The sequence below is a fragment of the Triturus cristatus genome, chromosome 8 (genome assembly GCF_964204655.1).
Source record: "Triturus cristatus chromosome 8, aTriCri1.1, whole genome shotgun sequence".
Lineage (NCBI taxonomy): Eukaryota > Metazoa > Chordata > Amphibia > Caudata > Salamandridae > Triturus > Triturus cristatus.
Genome location: NC_140591.1, coordinates 471,733,455 through 471,751,144, shown reverse-complemented (window position 1 = coordinate 471,751,144; position 17,690 = coordinate 471,733,455).

Here is a 17,690-nt window from a genome sequence, read left to right as displayed (position 1 = left end):
ACCGGGTGTGTGCTACAATTTGTGGGTCCCTGTTGGTCCAACCTCCCAGGGTGGGAGTGAGAGGGACCTACAAAGCTATTGATGGAGGTAGGAGGCTCAAGTGGTCACAGATAATCCCAGACCCTTTTTATAACTCTCTTTATACCCTCTGCAAGAAGGACCCATCTAGCTTCCTGGTGGCCTTCTCAGAGATATCTAATACCATCTCAGAATTACTGAAGGCACCAGTCTTGCAGCAACAGGGTAAGTTGCCAAAGTGGTTTGACTCAGGCTGATCCCAGCACTGAGAACCCTTAAGAGAGCATTGAGGACTAAATCAAGGAACCCCTCCTTATTTAGGAATAGTCGTAGTCTGTACAAACAAGATCTTACTAGACAGAAAAACATCATAAAGGAGAAGGCCTGGACAGAATTGATAGAGGTCAGTACCTTGAGGAATAGTTGTAAATTTTGGAGCATCAACAACCCCTTTTTTGCAGTAGACACCGGTGATTCCTTGGAGGCTCATATAACCGAAGACAGTTGGGTGTGACATTTGGAGGAAATGTATAACTTCCCACCTTATGTATTTAGAGGGGGGATGGGTGAAATAAAAGGGAATGCTGCCTTAGACTTTTCTTCAGAGGAGGTCAGGAAAGGCATATTGGGATTATCTAAGAACAAGGCCCCAGGTCCTGATGGGATTCCTCCCAACCTTTATGTACAGGATGTGGAGGATTAGGACCCCGTCCTGACCTCTCTTATTAATGCTGCTGTGGAGGCAGGCCCCCTAGTGTCATGGGCAATGTCAATTATTGTACCGTTTTAAAAAAAAGGGTGACAGGGATAGCACCTATTGCTACAGGCCCAACTCACTGCTTGACTCTGTGTTTAAGGTGGTGGGACGCATTCTCTTAAATAAGATCTCTAAAGGGGCAGAGGCTAATAACATTCTGTCGGAAGCACAGTATGGCCGCCATTCCGGGAGGATGCTTTAACTTGTATTTAGTGTTAAGTAAATATACTGCCGCTCGGACCGGCTCTATACACCTGGCTTTTATGGACCTATCATCCGTGTTTGGCCAAGTAAATGGATCCAAACTCTGGCAGATTATGTCATCCATGGTGGTAGATCAGGACATTGTTTTATTTTTGAGGGACCTCCACAGGGACACATGGCAGCGATGCAGTAATCAAAAGATTTAAAGGTCACTTGCCATTTTAAAATTCAAAGAGGGGTGTGGCAGGGCTGTATCCTGGCCCCATTTCCATAGCTGCCAAGGTTTCAGATTGCTATGTGTGACATTTTCATAATTTCAGTGGAATTATGAGTGACATTTCCGCAACTATGAGTGACACTTTCCCATGAGAAAAATGAAGCAATTAGGACAAGTGAAACATATTATTTAAACCAATTTGAGCAACGAGAAACTTTAAGAAGAATTTAAAAACTCCGGCAAAGCACCAGAAATGGAAGGGCACTAAGGAGGCAGAGGTGGCAAGGAAGCAAAGAGGTGGCAAGGGGCATGCTGAGTGGGAAAGAAGCTTTGGACATCCCTAGTGGAAAGAGTGAGCAGAATGGATACTGCACGACCTAGAGTGCCTGCTTCTAAGCACTAACATCGGACACAAAAAAACAGACCACAGTGTGGGAAGTGTAAAGCGACCGGAAATAACTGGTTTTTAGGTATATTTTTTTACAAATATATTTATCCAATTGGTGGGACTCGACTGAGAGGTGCGCAAATGAGGGCTCCTGGGGGTGGCAATCGCAGATTGTCCACCCCGGGCAGCTTCGGGCTGTAGTATGGCCCAGGGACTTGCAGGCAATTCCTATTGGTTGGCGGTTTTAGCACGAGCCTGAGGGTCTAGAACTCTCTGTGACGCGCTAACTGCTTCGTGAGGCAAGGTAGGGGGAAAAAATTTGGCTTGCTGTTCAAAATATTTATATAATTATGACGTAGTGTGTTTTTACTTATCTATAATGGAGGCGGCTGCTTCCGTGAGAGAAGCGCTACGCACCTTATGTGCGGCAGGGCGGGAAGACCTCATTGTTCCCGCTGTGCTCTCTGAGGCGTGGGTGGGGTTGGAGCAACGGAAGAGGCCGGCGGCGGGCGGGGTATCGGCAGCTGTTACTGCCTGTTTGTCTAGTGAAGTTTCCCCAGCGTCATCTGCCAGCATAACTCATTCGCTGACAGGCGCTTCACCGGCTCCAAAGCGGCATGTCCCTCTGTCTCCACCTGCTTCATCGTCTGCCAGAGGAAAAAGTGGGAGGGGCAGGCAACGCACACGCAAGGCCCCCGTTGGTGTGATAAATACCAAAACAAGGAAGAAAAGAGGTGTTCCTTTAAAAACAGAACTGTTGGCTCATGTAATTAAGGAAAATCTCCACCTAGTGGGCAAATTCAGCAAATACAAAGTCCTGCTTTACAGGAGCCACAGGTTTTGGTTACATAGAATGATATTTGCATATTTGGTAAGAAACATCTTAAAAATTTCGATTTTTCAAATAAAATGTCATCTGTCAGGGTTTTGTCTCCTATAATTTCCAGTGAAAAAGGTGACTCCATGTTTCAGGCAAAGAAAATATCAAGTGCACGTGAAGATATATGTATCTCCTCAAAAAAGCACGCATGATATGAATAATTTTTCCATTTCTTCAAATGTAGATAAAAACAATGATTTATTATTGGACAGTCATGACAGGAATTTTGTTAGTCAGACTGCACACTCCAGGGAGCACGAACAGGATGGACAATGGGTGTGGATACCACAGGAGATAAATGATGACCTCAGGCTATTAAAACTGAAAGGTAACAGAGATATTATGGTTGCAAATTAAAGCGTTTTGCAACACAACGTGGGCGAAATACCGCCAGGCACAAGAAGGGGTGGTAAAGATTGTCTGGTCAGGTGTCTAACATCCTGCAACATAAGAGGCGACGTGGAGGGGGATTTTGAAGCGAAATTCCCCACGTCGTTGGACACACATAGAGTTGCTAAATACAAAAAAGCTTTAAACTGGAAAACATATGATGGGGGTATAGGGGATGGGGAACAGCCAAGTGGTAGTATGAGGGGTGGTAGTATAGGGAATAGCGGGGTGGTAGACATGCATTTCTCAGAGGATGAAAATGAATCATTGGAAGAAGGTGAAATTGTGGATGAAAGGGCGATACTGAAAGACTTTCAAGAATCCATAAGGGGAAAGGAGGGATGTACTAAAAATTTCTCTAGATTTTATTTTTCGCAGGATAGAGAAAACAAAAGCAATCAGGGCAGAATCAGTTCAAGATTTCAAGACAAGAGTTTGAAGAAAAGAGGTTATACTGAAGACTACATTCCCACAACCTCAGGTGAGACTTACACACAGTTTGTTCAAAAATGTTTGAGGGGGGAAAAAGCTTTGGTACAGATAACGAACGCCATAAGGTCACAAAGCAGGATAAGGGCAGTCAGGTAGAAACAGAAGGTGAGTTGGTAGATGACAAGATAAAAGTTTCAGTAAGTTCTGACAGCAACGCTAAAACAGCTGAAATTCAGACTACGTCTTCGATAAAACGTTTACCTTATATGGGGTTGTCCATGCCACCGGGCGCACATTTAAACATAGCTACCAAAGAAAAGATCTGGAAAGGGGATTTTATTGATGTATTTAAACTATTACATAGAGAAATACAAGCAAAAGAAGGGTCAAAGGAAGAGGCGTGGGAGTTAGCAAGGAGGCCAAGGGTGCCAACCAATATAGACACATGGACGTCAGCTTTTCTTATTTCCGCAAGCGTATACTGCAAAAAATTCCCGGACAGGTCAGTGTCAATTTTTAAGTATTCGGAAGGCCGCTACAGAATTCGGGGGTTATGCCTGGTTACACTATGACGAGGTGTTTAGAGCCAGATTAGTTTTAATACCCGAAAAACCTTGGGGGGAGGTGGACAATGAACTCTGGGTTCAGTGGATGTACCCTCAAAGGCCTCCACCATCCATGCATATGGCTAGCGGCTTAGCGGTTCCCTATCTGCCCTTTCAGAGCAGGCCCACCCTGGGGGGGGGGGGGGGGGGGGGGGTACTTGGAACAGACCGCAAACAATGGTATTCGGCGCATGCTGGAATTTCAATAAAGGATATTGTGCACGAAACCCTTGTAAATACAAGCACGAGTGCTCAAAGTGCGGGGGAAAACATGCAGTTATGCGATACTTTGGAGAGCAATCAAATTGGGGAGGGGGTGTTTTTCCAAACAGAGGAAGAGGTATTGTGTTCCAGCCTGGTCACAAGGGCTTTTACTCCGGTCAAGGTGGACAAACTATGTAAATGGCTAAAATTCTACCCGGACACACAAGAAGCAACAGTATTAGAATTCAGAGAAGGATTTAAATTGGGTTACCAAGGGCCCAGGTGCCGTAGGTTTGCCCAAAATGTAAAATCGGCAAATGAATTTCCACATATAGTCAAGAGAAAACTGCTGACAGAAGTGAAAGAAGGGAGAATGGCAGGCCCCTTTGATTTCTGGCCATTAGACAATCTCATGGTCTCCCCGGTAGGCGTAGTTCCTAAGAAGGCAGAAGGGGAATATAGGATGATCCAACATCTATCCTGGCCTCAGGGTCTTTCTGTTAATGACTTTATTGCAAAGGAGGACTCTATGGTCCAATTTGCTTCTGTAGATTCAGCATTGACAATGATAAGAAACACAGGGTGAACTCTGAATTGGCTAAATGTGACATCAAGTCAGCCTTCAGGCTCCTACCGGTACACCCCTCTGATTTTTCACTACTGGGCATCTTTTTTGAACGAAAGTTTTTTATAGACAAAACCCTTCCTATGGGCTGTGCGATATCATGCAGGCTATTTGAATCCTTCAGCTCATTCTTACAGTGGTGTTTCTCTTTTCGAACAGGGCACACTGGGGTTACACATTATCTGGATGATTTTTTATTCATGGGACGGGCTGTATCACAAAATTGCGAGAAAGCTCTGAAGGATTTTAAGGAATTCGCTCAGGACATGGGCGTTCCTTTGGCAGAAGACAAAACAGAGGGACCCAGCTGTTGTCTAACTTATCTGGGCATTGAAATAGACACTAAGAGTATGCAAGCTAGACTCCCTGAAAAGAAAATATTGGAAATAACTAGATTATTGGAATATGCAAGTAAAGCAGATAAACTGACTTTACGGGAAGTTCAAGGTTTGTTAGGTCATCTCAATTTTGCCTGCAAGGTCATAAAGGCAGGCAGAACCTTTTATAGGTGCCTGGGCTTTTCCATGTCTGGTATCAAGCTACCAAACCATAGAATCAGAATAGCTGCTAACATGCGGGCAGATTTTGAAGTATGGCTATGGTTCCTAAAATGATTTAACAGTGTCACACTTTGGTCACTAGACGAGGATTTCGTCTGGCAAATGCAATTGTTCTGTGACGCCTCTGGCGCCAATGGTTTTGGAATTTTTTGGGAAGGGAAGTGGTGCACAGAAAGATGGCCTGCCAGATGGGTTGCTGAGAAGAAAAGCATAGCTTTACTTGAATTTTTCCATTGATAGTGGCTCTGGCTGTTTGGGGACATAAGCTGGCGAATAGAACAGTGCTTTTTAATGTAGATAACAGGACTGTAGTAGATCTTGTGAATGGTCAGAAAGCCAAGGACAGACAGCTGTTGAAGTTACTGCAAATATTCATGCTAGACTGTTTAAAGTTGAATATAATAATCAAAGTAAAGCATATTACAGGGGTTGAGAATAACATCGCAGATGCCCTATCTCGTTTTCAGTGGGAGAGATTCCGTGGTTTGGCGCTCGGAGCGGATCTACGGAAAACTCAGGTACCCAGCGGGATATGGGATTTGGCAAAATGAATGCTCACCTACTCATCGAATATTCATTAGCACAAAGTACCAAAATGGCATACAGAAGAGCTTGGCTGGAATTTTTAGATTCAGGCGCAACATATAGAGCTCATGATAACAGAGGGTTGTGTCAGCGCAGAGCAGACATTGTTAAGTTTATTATGGTCAATATAGACAGGAACATTTCACCTACGACTTTAGCTGGGAAGCTGGCTGGAATATCTTTCTACGGCAAGTTCTTTTGGGGATACGAGCCATCGGTGGGGGAAATGGGCAGGAGGATTCTGCAGGGTTGGGTGAAAACAAAAAAGAGAGGGCTGTACAAAAGAGAGCCTATATAAAATTATTGTATAAGTTAACAATAAATTTATATGACGTTTGTTTTTCCGTGTTCGAATCCCAATTGTTCAAGTTATGCATGATTTGGCTCTTTTTTGGGGCGTTTAGGATATCTGAATTACTGGGTACTGCTATGTATGAGGATCTTAAAACACAAAATGAATCTCTGGTTCATTCAGATATAGAAATTTTTCTTGAACGTTCAAAAACAGACCAAACAGGAAAAGGTTCAAGAGTAATTCTACACCATATCGGTGGTCCTTTATGCCCCAAACAGGCATGGTTAGATTTTCTAGCATTAGGAGGTGCATCTTCGAATTTTGTTTTTCGTCATTTGGACGGATCTCAGTTAAAAGCCACCCAGTTCCTAGCAGTCTTGCGGAAGTCTTTAAAGAAGCTTGGGAAGAATACTGCCATTTTTGGTACACATTCTTTTCGCATTGGGGCGGCTTCAGAAGCTGCCAGATGGGAATTTTCCATTAGTGACGTTAAGAAATTGGGACGCTGGTCCTCAGATTGTTGTCTGCGTCATATTAGAAATTTGGAATACGAAGTTTAAAAATAAGAGATATTAATTGTTTTTTCTTTGCAGGTCTGATGACAAGTTTATCAATGTCTCAGCGGCACGTTTGGATAGTTGGACACTCGTTCGTCAAAACAGGCAGCAAAAAGACATTTTGGGAGGAATTTAGGTTTTAGTTCCGAAGATGTGTCTATTTCTTGGTGGGGAAAAAGCGGCATGAAGTGGGGCCAATTTCTACCCCTTATGAGCGAGTTGTCTTTTAAGAACAAGCCTTGTTTTGATCCATTTAGGGGAGAATGATCTAGTTCAGTTATCAGGGCTTGGGCTACTAATAGAGATGAAATCTGATTTGGAACTTTTTTCAAAAACCTGGTGCAAATCTCAGCTGGTCCTGACAGCCCTGATGCCACGCAGAATTTGGAGGGGGGCAGAGAGATTTACAACAGTGGAAAGAGCGCGAAGGAAAGTGAATAGAGAACTGCAGCATTTTTGTTCTTCTAACAGAATGTATTGGCTAGTTCACAATGAAATTTCAAAAGAAGATTACCAGTTCTTTAGACATGATGGAGTTCATTTGTCCTTTATTGGGAATGAGATTTATATTCTAAACATAAAGGAGATGATTTCTAAAATCCTTGAAATACAAACACGGTGTTGAAATATTGCTGTTTAAGCGACAGCATTTTTTGCATTTACATTTTTCGCTTTCAAATTACAGCATGGATATTATTTAAACAAAATGTTTTTCACTTTAATAACCGTCTGCATTACCCTCTCTCTCCCCCCCCCCTCCCCAACTTCCCTCCTGTACTACTCTTGTACTTTAGATTATGGTGGTAGTTTCCTTTGATATATAATGGATCTATGTTATAACCTATAACCTGTTTGGCAACAGTGTTTCAGTTGAGTTTACAGTTCTTAACAACGGTTAACAATGAATAAAAATTTGTTCACCTGTTTGGCGACAGTGGTGCTATGTTTTTACTTGAAATGATAATACATGTCCAGGGCAAATAGGGAAGTTTAAGCAAACGGGGGGGGGGATAGGAAAAACTCCAGAGTTAGGGTTTTTTCCTGGTGGCAGAGTTGGAGGAGATCAAGACAGGCAGGAAGGGTTGGGGGCATTAGGAATAGCTTCGGACAGGGGGAAGCAAGGGAGCGAGGTTGGAGGCAAGAGGTAGGCAGGATATGTAGATAGGGGTTTGGGTAGGGGGATTAGGCCGAACAATGTGGGCAATAGTTATTTTGGGGTATATTGTTTAGGGGCGGGGGGGTGTTAGGGGGGTATATGTTTTTGAAATATGATCTGTATATGATCTGTACTTTAAGATATGTGTGGAATTGCCTGCCTGTCCAATAAAGCGGCCTTTTACCCCAAATTTGGGTCTTGGACATGCTTATTGCCCGATGAGGACTACTGGGGGCGGCAATCGCAGATTGTCCACTCCGGGGCAGCTTCGGGCTGTAGTATGGCCCAGGGACTTGCAGGCAATTCCTATTGGTTGGCGGTTTTAGCGCGAGCCTGAGGGTCTAGAACTCTCTGTGACACGCTAACCGCTTCGTGAGGCAAGGTAGGGGGAAACATTTTGGCCCTCCCTCCCTCCCTCCCTCAGAATGTGTTTATTGCCCATTTTTTCTTGTTAATAGTTTTTAAAAAAACATATAAAAAAAATAAAAAATTACATTATTCACCTGATGTTTGTCGCTTGGCCATGTGGCAGAGTTGGAGGAGATCAAGACAGACAGGAAGGGTTGGGGGCATTAGGAATAGCTTCGGACAGGGGGAAGCAAGGGAGCGAGGTTGGAGGCAAGAGGTAGGCAGGATATGTAGATAGGGGTTTGGGTAGGAGGATTAGGCCGAACAATGTGGGCAATAGTTGTTTTGGGGTATATTGTTTAGGGGCGGGGGGAGTTAGGGGGGATATGTTTTTGAAATATGATCTGTATATGATCTGCCTGCCTGTCCAATAAAGCGGCCTTTTACCCCACATTTGGGTCTTGGACGTGCTTATTGCCCGATGGGACACTCCTCATCATAAAACATAATATAAATCAAGTGTGTATGAGAATAACACGCATACTTTTAAAATACATTTTTGTAAAAAACATGCCTCAAGTGTGAATACCCACTTGGGACACTTCTTGTTCAAAACACGTTTGCAGTAACAGATTAGGGTGGGCAAATTTGTTGGGCTCCGGTTTGGAAATCACAAGGAAATAAATAGCACTGTAAAATGCAGACGTTGTGCACTTACTTGCTTTAATGAAGCCTCCTGGCATCTCTGCCTAAATCGTCCTCACCGTCCTGGATGATGGATGTAATGTGTTTGTTTTTTTAACAGGCAGGTAAATTATCATTATTGTTTAATTGTTTTCCAGTGTGCTGGAGTAGTTACAATCAAGCAAGTTGACTTCTGAAAAAGGCCTAAATGTTCCCCCTTTAGAAACAACGATGTGGATAGTTCTATGCCTCTTAATGACTGACTTAGAAGTGATGTGCTGTTATCGTTTTTAATATTCACGGCCGTTTGTTTAATATATATGCTCATATGGGTGAGAGCTATTCAAATACAATAGAATAAAGTAAAGTGGTAGGCTATTATAAATTAATAGTCACTCCTGTGCATTTTGCATTGTGCTAAATGGAACATGTAGGCAGACACTCAGTCTTAGGTAGCGCTCGGCTTCGCTGAGGAGGCGCTATAAATGCGTGAAAATGCATTTCAGTGCGGTGATGCGGACAACCACACTGAAATGCGCTAGTCTAATGCATGATGCGTCGTACTTGGCAGGGCTGCATTTCTTTTTAACTTATATGTTAATAATCTGGAGCAGGTCCTATCTGACTCAAAGGTAGATTGTGCACAGGTGGGGACCCGGGCATTTGCCAGTTTTATTATACACAGAGGATGCTGTCCTTATGGCCAGACCAGCCAGGGGCCTGCAGAACGTACTGAATTCGTTCATTTATTTTATGGAGGAGTTATATTTATCAGTGAGCGAGAAAAAAATCCTTTGTGATGGTCGTATACCCCGATCCACCAAATTGGTTACCTTCAAAGTTGCCATAGACCAGGGAGTTTTCTTACCTGGGTCTGTTGCTCAACTCTTCCCTGAGTTGCCGTCCCATGGTTAACAGGAAAAAAAAAAGGACCTTGTTAGGGTGAACTCTGCCATATTTACTTTTGCTACACGGTTGGACAGTAGACCCACTGGTGCTCTTTTAGATTACAGGGCTAAGTGCACCTCCAAAGCAGTTTATAGGAGTGAAATCTGGGGATATACCACTCAGAAGGAGTTGCAAATTGTCAAAAACGCTTTTTTGAGACTTTTTTTGTGCATCCCGCAAAGTACCTCAACTTTCTCAGGGCATGAAGATTTGGGAGTGGCTTATCTAATTGATATTAATGCTTTTTGCCATCTCTCCCTTTCGATAAATATCTGGACCAGGCCTGGGATCCAATTGAGCAAAGAGATTATTGAGGATTGCCTGGCCTTCGATCATTTCCTTTATATTTCCTGGTTTAAATATATCAGGGATTGTTTTTTGAATTTAGGTAGGGGAGACTTATTTAGGAATCTGGATAGTTTGTAAGCAGGACTATAAATGGGTGAAATAACACTTTTTTAGAAGGAGGCGTTGGATAGGGAGAGGGACGCTTTAATGAAGTCTAGTGTTCGCCAATATGTTTTTTGAAAACAGTGCCCTCTACTGAGCCGTACCTTTTGTGTCTTAAAAGTAGGTACAACCACTTTTTACTAACTAGGTTCCGGTTGGACCTATTGCTCTTCCTGTCAGCCTACCCTCGTGGGGGGAATAGGGGTGTTAACCATACGTCCTGCAGGTGCAACAGTAAGTCTCCACAGGACACATTACATTTTATTATGTTTTGTAGATATACAAAGTACCTAGGAAACATTATATTCTCCCTGTACTGAGAAGGGCCAATTTTACTCAGGTTCGCCCTGCACTTATATACCCGCAAATGCTCTTGGGTGATATTATTCCTAATGTTCTTAGTTTTTTAAAAGTTGCTGTTAGGCTGAGAAACAGCTGTGATTAAAACCTCTTGGTGTGCAGGATAGTTGCCATCTTTTAGATTTTTTTAGGGCTTTTAATTGCGTATTTCTTTCTAATGTATTTTTATATTGACTATCCTGTGGATGATTTATATCTGAAGTGTATGTTATGGCATGTTCTACTTTTATGGTTTTTATCTTAAAGACCAAATAAAGTTTATATTGATTGATTGATTGATTGATTGATTGATCCTATTGCCTGCCAGATAAATGCACTTGTGCCTGTCTTATTTGGTAGTAAAATGTAGCAATAATCTGGGTTAAGTGGGGTCTTTAGAGCTTTTGGAACCAGTGCCACTGCACCTGCTGCACCATTCAAATTAAGTCCCTTGTAACTGCAAGGTAACTGCAATTGTGACTGCCTTTTTAGTTGTCAACTATAGTCAACTATAGCAATATAATGTGTTTAGAGGAATTGTGGGCCCAGTGCTACTGCACCTGCAGCACCATTCCAATCATGAACCGGTTGTAGCAATATTATGTGTTTAGCGGGGAGCCTGAAGCTTTTGGTACTGGTGCCACTGCACCTGCTGCACTATTGAAATGATGACCCTCGTGCTTGCTAGATAACTGCCCTTAGGACTGCCTGCTTAGTTGTAAAATATAGCAATATTAGGTGTTTGGAGGAAATCTGACAACTTTTGGGCCCGGTGCCACTGCGCCTGCTGCACCATTCAAATAATGACCGTGTTGCCTGCAAGATAACTGAACTTGTGACTGCTTGTTTACTAGTAAAATATAGCAATTCTAGGTGTTTAGTGGGGTGCCTAGAGCTTTTGATCCTGGTGTCTAACTGCAACTGTGACTGCATGTTTAGAAGTCAAATATAGCATTATTATGTGTTTAGAGGGGTTCTGACAACTCTTAGGCCCCGTGCTACTGCACCTGCTGCACCATTAAAAGCATGATCCTGTTGTCTGCAAAGTAACTGCACTTGTGGCTGCCTGTTTAGTATTAAAATATAGCATAGCTCTTGTATAATAACTTTCAGAATGTAATCATAATGACAAAATAGATTAAGTTAAAAAAATCAATCCAATAATACCTACAAAATGCAAAGAAAGGTACTGAGGCATGAATAGGAAATGCCACAATTATCTAAGGATAAAGCATCTGCTTTACACAACAAAGTAATAAAAAGCAAGCATTACAGCATACTGTTTGAAGCTGTCTGCATTTTCTTGGGAAGATATCTTATCTAGACAGCGAATGAGGCTTAAACAGTGTGAACAGCTTTCAGGGCCGGACTGGGAACCAAAACTGTCCCTGGCAAAGTGCTCAGCCGGCCCCCGGGGGTTGGCGGATGCGGCCGAGCTGTTTGCCACGGTCACTTTCGGCCAATTTCGTTACAGCGGCCGATATTGCAGCTATGCTGCAAAAACGGCTCTGTAACAAAATCGCCCGCCAGGCGCCCAAAACCGGCCCCCAACCCTGACGGCCCAACAGAGAAATGCCCGGTGACCGCTATGGCCGGTCCGGCCCTGACAGCTTTAGTAGAAGTATCGTAAATGCGTGCAGCCAGGGGAAGATATCCCCAAAAAAGTTCACACAAAAGCGAATGAACACTGTAATGCGGCTTTGGGAAATGATAAGAGTCCCTTTTTAAGATATATTAAATACAAGAGATCTCACAAGCACAGCGCAAGCTCTGTGCAGGCGAAACCGAAAAAAGGAAAGAACATTGGCTAAAATGTAAAAATATTTTTCGCTCTCGCAGAGCAAACCTTGCCATATTAGTACCTGGTACTGAATGGACCTATTTAGTGTGGATGTGCTCCATGTGAAAGAGAAGGATGATGTGACTGACAGAGAGAATATATGATGTTACTTAGCATACCGTTACTCCGCAGGTATTTACTTCGAAGTTTTTACTTCGCAAATACCTTTACTACGCATGATTTTAGTGTGCATGCTTTTAATTTCGCAAATATATACGAATACATTAAAAATGCTTTTACTTTGCAGTTAATTATTATGCATACCGTTACAACGCGTTATTGGTACTTTAAAACAAAAAAAATATTCGTAATAGTAACCTATCCCAGGGCACGCACCCTGAACCCTAAAAATACCCCCGACACCCCAAAACCCTATCTCATCCTGACCCCTAAAAATATCCCAGTACTCCAAAACCTAAACGCATCCTGAACCCTAAAATTACCCCCTACACCCCAAAACCGTAACCCACCCTGACACCTAAAATTACCCCAGCACCCCAAAACCTAAACGCACCCTGAACCCCAAAAATACCCCCGCACCCCAAAACCTTAAACACACGTGAACCCTCAAAATACCCCATGCATCCCAAAACCCTAACCAACCCTGACCTCTAAAATTACCCCAGCACCCCAAAACCTAAATGCACCCTGAACCCCAAAAATGCCCCAGCACCCCTAAACCTTAATCGCACCCTGAACCCTGAACCCTCAAAATACCCCATGATACCCCCATGCACCCCAAAACCCTAACACACCCTGACACCGAAAATTACCCCAGCACCCCAAAACCTAAACCCACTCTGAACCCCCAAAATACCCCAGCACCCCAAAACCTTAAATGCACCCTGAACCTTTAAAATACCACCTACTACCCAAAACCCTAACCAACTCTGACCCCTAAAATTACCCCAGCACCCCAAAACCTAAATGCAACCTGAACCCCAAAAATACCCCAGCACCCCAAAACCTTAAATGCACCCTGAAACCTGAAAATACCCCCTACACCCCAAAACCCTAACCCACTCTGACCCCTAAAAATACCGCTGTTCCTCAAAACCTAAATGCACCCTGAACCCCAAAAATACCCTAGCACCCCAAAACCTTAAACGCACCCTCAAACCTCAAAATACCCCATGTACCCCAAAACCCTAACGCACCCTGATCCCTAAAAATACCCCAGTACCCAAAAACCTAAACGCACCCTGAACCCTAAAATTACCCCCACACCTCAAAACCCTAACCAACCCCGACCCCTAAAATTACCCCAGCACACAAAAACCTAAACGCACCCTGAACCCCAAAAATACCCCAGCACCCCAAAACCTCAAATGCACCCTAAACCCTAAAAATACCCCCTACACCCCAAAACCCTAACCCACCATGACCCCTAAAAATACCGCTGTACTCCAAAACTTTAATTTGCAGAGTAACTCCATTATGCGCAGTAAGTGCATGGTAAGTAATGGAACATGCTTAGTAAATGTATGCTTCAGTAAATGCATGCTAAGTAAGGGCATCTGCGAACTAAAATATGTGTAGTAATGGTAATATGAAGTAATGACCGCATAGTAAAGGTAGACTACCGACAGAGATGTTAAACAGTGGCTAAAGCGTGCTGACCTATTGCTCCATGCTGCATGCTGTAATAGGAGGAAGAAACAAGTGAATGACACAACAGACGAATGGATAAAGATTAATTAAATAAATAAGAAGGTCTTGGCTAATGCAAGACATAGCAAGCATACCCAAGGCCAATAGGTCTCGCCTATGCAAGAGCTATTGGCTTTGGCAGTGTGTTTTAGGCATGTCGGTAGAAAGAATTTTAAAATTGATTGTTTATTGTTACTGAAGGAATTAAGAGTGTCTACGGAATTGATGAAGCCGAGTGTACATAACAACCAAATGATGCTGGTCACTTATGACATACAACCATATTTAAAAATCATTGAGAAGACACAAAATAGATTTGTTTTAACGCTTTTTAGATTGGACAAATTCCACCGTTCGATCAGTTTTCTAGGGATAAACATGTGGTCACAATGTCCTTGTATATGTTCCTGTGATGACGTCACTACAGTTAATAATTCACACAGTTTTATTTTGTAAGGTCTATACTGAACAGAGAAAAAGTTGGATCTTGCCGATACTGAGACCTTATGAGTTTAGATGATGTCGACCTGCCTTCTTATTTTATTTTTCAAAACAAGCTTTATTCAGTTTTATAGCGGTATAGCATAGGCCGATGACCAACACACCAATGAGGATATTACTGTTTGATATAGTGACCCAGAATGATAATACAAAGGAAATCAGAAGAGCAAACTTATAAGAACATGGCTGATCTAGGCATTTGAATCATTCCCCCCCCCCCCCGACACCACCCAATTCTTTTTTTTTTTGTTTAAATCTTTTTATTGACATTTTCTCATTTTAATCAAACAACATGAACAAGGCATAGATACCATGCATAGATACTTTCAAGTGCCGCGATATCCAGTACACTGCTTATAAACAAGTGAGTTATTCAACAGGATGCTGAGAGAAGACTCATGACAGTGTCAGTACAGAGGGCGTAACAATACCGGAGAGTCTTACCATTGACCAGTCTTTAAGTATTTCCGACATGGTATAGCCAAGGCCAAACTGGGGACATTGGGTACAACAAAATGAGGACAACTTAATTGAAGGAGGGGTAAGGGAGTTGCATGAGACCTGCTGCCACATGTGGTATAACAGAGTGGACCAGTCCTATCAGAGCTTAAAGACAGCGACATTAGGAAGTGGGCCATACCTCTCCGGTAGGCCCACGCGCCCCCGGAGGGTGAGAGTTGGGTGTCAGGCCTGGATACTGTCTCGAGGCTCCCCTGTGTTAGTAACTATGTCCTGCAGCTTCGACACCATAGTATCCCATTGAGATGCTAGGGGAAACTTACGAATACCAAGTAGGTACCCTCTACGCATAGCTATTCCCTCTGCCCTAGCCCAGTTAAGCAGGGACCGGTGCCAGGCTAATGTTTGAGGTGCCAGAGGGGACTTCCAAAGTTTGGTAATCAGGCATTTTGCCACTACTATGCCCAGATCGAGAAAACGGGTGGTAACCCTGTGCTTCTTATTCCTGCTGAATAGATGCAGTATATGCACCTCCCATCTGGCCAGGACAGCGCGAGATGTGCAAGCGGCCAGTGTGGTTGCCACGCTACTCCAGTATTCTTCTAAGACAGGGCAATGCCACAACATGTGGAGTATGTCCGCATCTAGCTGACGGCATCGAGGGCAGGATGTGTCTGTGTTGAGGAAGTACTTATTGATTTGAGCTGGGGTGAGGTAAGCCCAATGTAACACAAAGAGTTGGATTTGCTTAAACCGCTGATTACGCGGGATGTATGTCAGACTGCCCCGGACAGCAATCCATTCCTTGTCTGTGAATGCCCTCCCCAGGGCCCCCTCCCAGTGATGTCTCAGAGGAGTCAGGTCGGCCTCCGTGTGCTGATGAAGAGAGGACGTGAACCATTGAGTCAAGTGTCTCCCGTTTCCCATTACATGAAGATATTGCAGTGTGTGGTGGGTAGGCAGTTCCTGAGCAAGTGCACCCCATTTAGAAGACAGCGAGGCTCTAAGTGCTTGGTGTAATAAAAACTGTCCCGGGTGTAAGTTTCCCTCCGCTATCAGTTCCTGACATGGGATGAGCGAGCCATCTAGAAAAAGATCTCCCAGACTTGGATGACCTCTGCGGACCAGTGACGTAGCTCAGCTGATGTGGTGTGAATGTTCCCTCGTGGTGTACCTAATAATGGGATAGTGGGTGCATATGGGGTGGTAGTTCTGGTGAGGAAAAGTCTCCTACGAAAGCATTTATAAGCTACAGTGAGTAAGAGCGTGTCAGGGGGCCTGGGCTTCGCACATGGATGAAAAACATACAGTACGACATGAAGCGCTATTGGGGGTTGTAATGAAGCTGTGTCTGCCAGATACCGAGATGAGAGCCACCTAGCAACCCATTGCAGCTGAGAGGCAAGCTAATAGTGCTCAAAACTAGGCACTGCCAGTCCCCCCCAGTTCCGCAGGCAGATATAATTTCCCCATAGATACCCTATGCCTTGATGTCCCCTATATAAAGTCCCTCACAGTCTTTTCCCATTGGCGGGAGAATGGAGGGGAAATGATTATAGGCAGAGTGGTAAAGTAGTAAAGGAGGCGGAAGAGGGCTACCACTTTAATGAGCGCAATCCTCCCCGAGATTGCCAGCGGGAGGGTTATCCAGAAGTTCATTCGTGACTGCATGGCTGTGGTGGCTCTAAGTATGTTCCCATCAAATAAGTCCGCCCTGTTACGGTAGACACGCACCCCCAAATATCCCCACACCACCCAATTCTTAATGTTATATGTTCACTGTGTGGTTGCATCTAGTATCCGAGGGCAACATTGTTACGTAATTATTCTTGTTGTAGGATAGTATCTAGGGATTCTACTTCCGGCACTTTCATACCCCTATATTCTGCCCATCGGTGCCATATCTTTGGATGTTTTTGTGGGCAGCCCCTAGCCCGGAACACAGCTAACTCCATCCCCATGCACCAATCTAGAGCTTTTGTCCTCTTCCTGAGGGGCGGCGAAGAACTACTCCTCCAGTACTGAGCGATATCCCGCTTGGCTAGTGTAAGTCCAGTGAAAAGCAAGTGTTGTTTATATCTGTTGCCTCCAATGCCATCCGTGCTATGTAATAAAATGATTTTGGTGTCAGACGGAATCCTCCATGAGAGCACTTTACCGAGGCAGGCCAGTATTTTTTCCAGTAGGGCTGGAGAACTGAGCAGATCTACACTGTATGCAGGAAGGTACGCATCTCCTGTGTACATCTCAAGCACTCAGACGATGGTACTACTCCCATGTGCCAAAGGCGAAGACGAGTGTAGTAGGCTCTGTGTAAAAATGTAAACTGAATCAGGCGATAACAATATGCAACGGCCGCACTACGGGGGCTCACCAACGCCACCGCCCAATCATCGACTGTTAGATCTGGAATGTCACTGACCCAATTCTGTCGGAGTACGTCTAATGTATTGTTGTGTGTGACTATAGTTTGGTATACCTGTCTAATTTTGTGCGCTACTATATCCCCCATTAACAGTCGCCCTTCTAGTAGGTGGAATTCCGGAAGTTCTGTCAGTGTTGCAATGTACGGGGAAAGGGCATGTCGTAATTGGAGGT